Raw genomic sequence first — 7,451 nt, forward strand, 5'->3', positions numbered from 1 at the left:
GGGTGGGTTGGCCGTGCTAAATTGTCCCATAGTGCCCAGGGATGTGCAGGTGAGTGTGGATTGGCCGTGCTAAATTGTCCCATAGTGCCCAGGGATGTGCAGGTTAGGGTGGATTGGCCATGGGAAATTGTCCCATGGTGTTCAGGGATGCACCAGTTATGTGGAATAACCATGGGAAATGCAGTGTTATAGGGTAGGGGGTGGGCCTGAGTGAAATGCTGTTTGGAGGGTTGGTGTGGACTCGATGGGCCGAATGGCCTGTTTCTGCACTGTAGGGGTTCTACAACTGACACTGGTGGAATGATGGTAATGTCACTAGATTAGTCTTCACCAGGAACAGCCTAACACTCTAGGGACATGGGTTCCAGTGCCCACCCGGCAGCTGGTCGAATTTCAAATCATAAAATCCGGTATCAAAAACTAGCCTCAGGATGGTGGCCATCTCAAATGTCATTAATCGTCGTAAAAGCCCCACTCCAGTTCACTTGTTGTCCTTACTTTTACAGAAGGAAATCTGCCATCCTTACCCAGTCTGGCCTACATGTGACTCCAGACCTACAGCCAATGTGCTTAACTCTTAGCTGCCCTCCGAAATGGCCGAGCGAGTCACTTTGTTTCAAGGGCATGGCCCACAGTCTCCCCGGCCCACCCCAACATCCCATGGAAGTATAAAACAAAAAAATTAATCAGGGAAATATTGGATAATTAGAGAAGCTTGTTACATAGGTTGTAAGGGGCATCAAAAAGAGAGAGAAGCAGAGAGGTTTGGAGAGAGATGGTAAGGAGCATCAAAGAGAGAGATGCAAAATGGTTTGGAGAGAGGTGCAAAGGGGTTTGGAGCGACAAGCGACAGTGAAATCAGAAGATGTACAAGAGGTTGGATTTGGAGGTACACAGAGATCCTGGAGAGTTATGGGACTGATGGAGATGACAGAGGTAGGAGGAGAGAGAGTGAGGCCATGGACGTTCTGAACACGACGAGAATATTAAACTTTCTTTCAACACCCATAGTTTTTTTTTCTTTGATGGCAGATCATCTTTGAAGCAGTGCGAGGATTGACTGAGGTTGGTGATATTGCCCTGGACAATGTGGCCGTGCTGACTGGGCCTTGTTTCTGTGAGTGAAGTCGAACGCTGACTAAACAGACAGGATATCTGAAATATTCTTCTTATTCACGAGTGGGATATGGGCATCGCTGGCTGAGCCAACATTTCTTACCCCTCTCTAGTTGCCTAACTGGCCGTGGAGATGCCACAATCGAAGCAGGAAAGGGGTTGAAGCCAGATCTGAAAGATGAGAACTCTCAGGAAAGATTGAACATCCTAGATTTTCTTTAGCTAAGGGGGCAGCTCAGTAAAAGCCTTCAAAATTATGAAAGAGTTCAATAGGACAGAGGGGGTTTCCATTTCTAACAACCCAAAATTAGTGGCTCATAAATACAGGATCATCTTAATAACCAGGTGGGACAGATAGAATTAAAGCACAGAAGGTGGCCATTTGGCCCCTTCGTCAGTGCTGGCTCTCCAAATGAACAATGCATCCAGTGCCCTCATCTTCTCCCTGCACTATCTTCCCTTCAGGACAATTATCCAATGCCCACTTGGAAACCCCAAATGGACGTGTCTCCATCACACCGGCTGCATGAAAACCTTTTGTTGTCGGGCTCAGTGGATAGCGCTGCTGCCTCACAGCACCAGGGACCCGGGTTCGATCCCACCCTCGGGCGACTGTCTGTGTGGAGTTAGCACATTCTCCCCGTGTCTGTGTGGGTTTCCTCCGGGTGCTCCGCTTTCCTCCCATGGTCCAAACATGTGCAGGTTAGGGTGGATTGGCCATGGGAAGTGCAGGAATACAAGGATAGGGTAGGGGGAGAGGGTCTGGATGAGATGCTGTTCGGGGGGTCGGTCTGGACCCGATGAGCCAAATGGCCTGCTTCTACCGCTGTAGGGATTTCTGTGATTCTATGTTGCATCTTTACCTTAAATCTGCTGTTATGATCCTAGGCAAGGCCAACAAATTGCATGACAACGTGGTCTCTCCAAACTCTAAAGACAGTCCTGGTCCCCTATCATCCCCTCTGCTCGCTAAGTCAAACTTTTTAAAAACATGCCACTTTGCTCACATGGCCTCACTTTTACTGTCTGTGGACCACTCCAGCCCCTACAACCCTCCCAGATCTTGGTGATCCTCAAATTCTGACCTTCTCAGCATCACCCCTTTCCAATGCTCCACCATCAGCGCTGTCCTTCAGCTGCCTGGGCTCCAAACTCTTGAATTCCCTTCTTAAACCTCCCTGCCTCTCTCTCTCTCTCCTCCTTCATAAAACCTACCTCTTTGTCCGAGCTTTAGCTCGTCTGACCTAATATCTTACTTTGTGGCTGGGTTGTGACCTTTAGTTTTACAGTGCTCGTGTGGAACAGCTTAAACGTTCACGGTGTTAGGTTGGCGATATGAGCGCAAGTTCTGGTTGTTGCGAACAGAAACAGCTTACACTGTTACAGCTCCCTGTGTGTGCCGTGATGAGAAGCATTGACTCACTGTGCTTTCCACAGCCTGCCTCAGTGGCTGCGATTTTGATGAGACACTTTGCGGGTGGACGACAGACACGCATGTGGGTGATGCAAGCGACGAGGGCTGGGTCCAGGGAACAGGCAACGTGGTCGATCTCTCGAAGCCCGGCTGTAAGAAAACGTTCTTTTTTTAATTATTTGTTTTGGGTTCAAAGCAGAATTCGGTGGAAACGTGTGAAGCACCCGACCTCCAATAGTAGATCAAACAGGCAGAGGTGTGAAGCCATTAACAGTCTGAAGTCTATCCCTTCTGTTCCAGTTGGGCAGTACATGCTGATTGAGTCGATGTACAACAAACCAGGACATAAGTTCCATTTGAAGAGTCCAGTGATCCAGTCCTCCCAGTGCCTTTCGCTGACATTTTACTACTACGTGAACAGGACGATGACAATAAATGTCTACATAGAGGAACAAGGTAGGTCACAGCCTTCTAATCCTGTCACTTTTAGATGCAGTGGAAAGGTGGGCCAACATGCACAAACAGGACACACGCGGCCACACACAGAGACATGCAAACGCACATACACACACACACAAATACATAAACATGCAGTCCCACATACAATAAACACACACATGGATACGCAAACCTCCACATACAAAAAAAAACACGCGCTTCCACGTGCATAAGCATGATCGCATGCACGCAGCATCCACAAACATTGTGTCAGGCATGTGATTCATCTATGTAATGATGTCATTTAAAGTTTGGGTTTGAGCTAGAAGAGTATAGGGTTTCCTGTATGCCTGAAGAAATGTAATGTAGCCATGGTGTTATGGACCAGGCCAGACTCCCTCAAAATATTTTAAGAAGGCAGCCTAGACCCTAACTTTTTCTTATTTTAAAGCTGCAGAGTGCCGTGTTCCACATGTGATATAAATGGTCAACTACTCGATGTTAAGCAAAACACAATTTATTTAAACACTGTAGTTATAATGCATACAAAAGAAAGGAATTTGGAATAACTTAACTATTGGAAAACTTAACTGAATAGTAGATACAGTGACTTTTACAAACTAACTGCTCCAACATAGTAACATCCCATTAACACACCCCTTGGCAAAAAGGCAAATTCAGACACAGATTCTTACATGCAGTTCTCCAATCCAGGAGGAAATAACATCAAGAGAGATTTCAGAGAAAGTAGCAGCTAGGAAGCATTTACTGAAGCTTCCAACTCTTCTCAGACCCCAAACAGCTTCTGACAGCTAAAGCTAAAAAAAACTAGAAAGTCTGGTCTGTGAGAGCTGGTCACTCCCATTCAAGTTGTTTCTATTGTTCCAACTTAAAAAAAACCTAAAGACCTCCTAAGTTGTTTACTTAAGTCGTTTCCAGTAGCCAGTTCAACACCTTTGCCTTTACAGCCTCTCCAATAAAACCCAGGACAAAATAACCTTTTTAAAGTGACAGCATTGTCACAATGGTGATTTCTTTTAAAATACAGCATTAGAGAGAGATTCTTCCTGGAATATAACTTTTGCATTGTTTACAGTGGGGGGAGGGGTGGTTAGGCTTTCATATAGAAGATTCTGGATTTTTAGGGCATAGGGGAAATACCCATTACTGTTTTTAGGAAGTTTTGCAGAAGAATTTGCTGAAACTGGATGTGTAAAACAGAGATTTATAAGAAGGGCAGGTTAATTCAGTGTAAGGAATTCTGTTTAAAAGTTCCAGACCAGAGGTGTTTAGTTAAAACCATGAAAAGATTATCTGAAGTTGAGAAAGTCTAAGCTCAATTATAAGAGAGCTCCAGAACAGGCTATCAGATTCACAAGACGAGATATTAAAACCACAATTAACTTAAATCCTAAGAGAAGGTATGAATTCTGGGAAGGATTATTCTTGGGATTAATGGATTTGTATTTTACAATGGGTTCTGAAATTTGTGTTTTATGTCAATAGTTTGGTTTGTTCTATTTTATCTCCATGTTCTTTTGCATAATAAATTTATGTTTTATTTTAAAATCAAACCTGCAGCATTGTGTGTTTGTGAAAGAGCCTATCATTAAAACCAAAATGAGATGTGGTCTATCAAGGCAGATTTCAGTGTGAGATCTGACATGACTAGAAATAACATTAGCTGGAATCATAAAAACATACATGTGCAGCAATACGTACATGGATATACCACATATGTATGCAAACATGTATGTTAGTAGACAAGGATACACACACATGCATGTACAAATATGCATTCACATTAAGTGACCAGGCACACATGAATATGCATACAGGTACCTTCACAGACACACAGGAGAGGTTTTACACTTTATCATATGTGCAAACATGCACTTATTCATGCACATACAGACAAAAACTTACATTTACTCAAGCTAGCACATGCAAACACAAACTCAAAGAGACACATGATCAGAATCACGCACCCCCACACATGCAAACTTTGGTTGCAATAAAACCAGCCCATAGAACATAGAACACAGAAGAGTACAGCACAGGAACGGGTCCTTCGGCCCACAATGTTGTGCCGAACATGACGCCAAATGAAACTAATCCCTTCCACCTGCCCTTGGTCCATATCACTACATTCCTTGCATAGTCATGTGCTTATCTAAAAGTCCCTTAAACACCCCTATCGTATCTGCCTCCAAACCTGGCAGCACATTCCAGACACCTACCACTGTCTGTATAAAACTTGCCCCTCACATCTCCTTTGAACTTTTCCCCTCTTGCCTTAAATGCATGCCCCTGGTATGAGACATTTCAACTCTGGGAAAAAGATTCTGACTGTCAACCCTATCTGTGCACCTTATAATTTAATAGACTTCTATCAAGTCTCCCCTCAGCCTCTGCCACTCCAGAGAAAACAGCCCCAGTTTGCTAGCCTCTCCTTATACCTCTAATCTCCTGCACCCTCTCCAAAGTCTCCACATCCTTCCTGCAACATGGCAACTAGAATTGAACGCAATTCCTCGACCAATAAAGGCAAGCATGCCAAACCACCCTATCTGCTTGTGTGGCCACTTTTACGGAGCAATGGACTTGAACCCCAAGATCCTTCTGCTGTTCAGGGTGCTGCCCACTCGAGCGTAAACAGCCACACTGTCATTTTCTGATATCCCATTGCCTGACGATGTGCTCTTGTTTTCTTTGGTGTACAATAGGATCTTTAGGGAGGCCGTTATTCTATACTTCCTCTGGTAACCCACAGCAGCAATGGACGAAGGCCCAGGCAGTTTATTGTGGAGCAACGCCTATTCAGGTAAGGGAAGACAAGGGGATGCTACAGGAACCTGGGTGGGTTGCTCACTGGTGATGGTGTTTAGATTCTTGGAACAAGTTGAGAGGTGATGCCTACAATGCTCAACAGTGTGCTTAATTATGTGGGTCTGGATATCAATTAATTGATAGGCTCTGTGCTTCGTTAGGTGAGGACTCGGAGCAAAGTAAACAGACACAGAAGCTGCTGGAGGGTTGGGCTGGAATGCCAAAAACATCACGTGGCAAACACACCACCTTCCCACACATATTTGGGGCTGACACCCCCAACACACTCGTTAGGTGGCTGTTGAAATTAGTTGCGTTGCATTATATTTGGACCAATAATCAAAGGTTATTTAGACTTGTTCACTAAACTATATTGACCTGAATAATACACACTAACCATGGCATTAATATGACTGGCAATCAGAGTGGGATTGGGCAGGCGTTTACAGAGGCAAACGTGAGAAAAGGTGACATGGGATGGGGGGGTACATCATTTGGGGGAGAATGGGGGTGCCCTGCACACTGCGGGAGAACACTGCCACTCCCCTGACACACACACACACACACACACACACATACGCGCACACACATGCACATACACGCGCGCGCGCACACACATATACACACAATAGATGCTGGACCTTAACAAAATGACAGGTGAGGAGTTGAGGTGAGGAAGGTCATGTATTATGATCTAACTCACTGTCTTTCTGTTTCCAGTTTATTATAGAAGGTGTTTCAGGAGACAGCAAGACTGCTCAACTTGGAGTGGACAAAGTCTGCATCGGTGACTGTTTGGGTAAGACCAATCCTAAGTGCATCTCCTCGGTTATCGGCACTGGAAGCAAAATAAATCATTTCTTTTAACCTCACATGCCACTGGAACATAAGAACTCAAGAAACTGGAAAGGAGGAGGCTATTAAGCCCATCATGCCTGCTGTGTCATTTTATACAATCGTAGCTGATCTTGGGCATGAACTTGCCCATTCCCTAAAAGCCCTTGATCCACCGAGAGACCACACCTCTGTTGGTCCCAGCCTTAAATATATTCAGCAATGGAGCCTCCACAACTCCTCTCTGAAGAGAATGTTCCTTGTTCCAGTCAATCGTAGAATCCCTACAATGTGGAAGCAGGCTATTCAGCCCATCGAGTTCACACTGACCCTCCGAAGATTATCCCACTCAGATTCATTCTATTCCTGTAATCCTGCATTTCACATGGCTAAGCCACCCTAACCTGCACATCCTTGGACTGTGGGAGGAAACCCACACAGACATGGGGAGAATGTGCAAACTCCACATAGCCAGTCGCCCGAGGGTGGAATTGAACCCTGGTCCCTGGCGCTGTGAGGCAGCAATGCTAACACCATGTATCCTAAAGGATTGGCCCCCTACCCTGACACTGTGCCCAGTTGTTCTCGATTTCCCATTAAGGGAGAACACCCAGCAACAACGTCTAATTTTTGCAGTTACTACAGCTCACTTTCTTACTTCTGATTTCTTTGCAGAAACACTGTCACCATCCACCCCCTGGACCCCATCATCCACATACAGAACCCCATCATCCACCACCGAGACCAAACCATCCACCCCCTGGACCCCATCATCCACATACAGGACCCCATCATCCACCCCCGAGACCACACCATCCAC

The sequence above is a fragment of the Rhincodon typus genome, chromosome 45, assembly GCF_021869965.1.
Source record: "Rhincodon typus isolate 14 chromosome 45, sRhiTyp1.1, whole genome shotgun sequence".
Taxonomy (NCBI): domain Eukaryota; kingdom Metazoa; phylum Chordata; class Chondrichthyes; order Orectolobiformes; family Rhincodontidae; genus Rhincodon; species Rhincodon typus.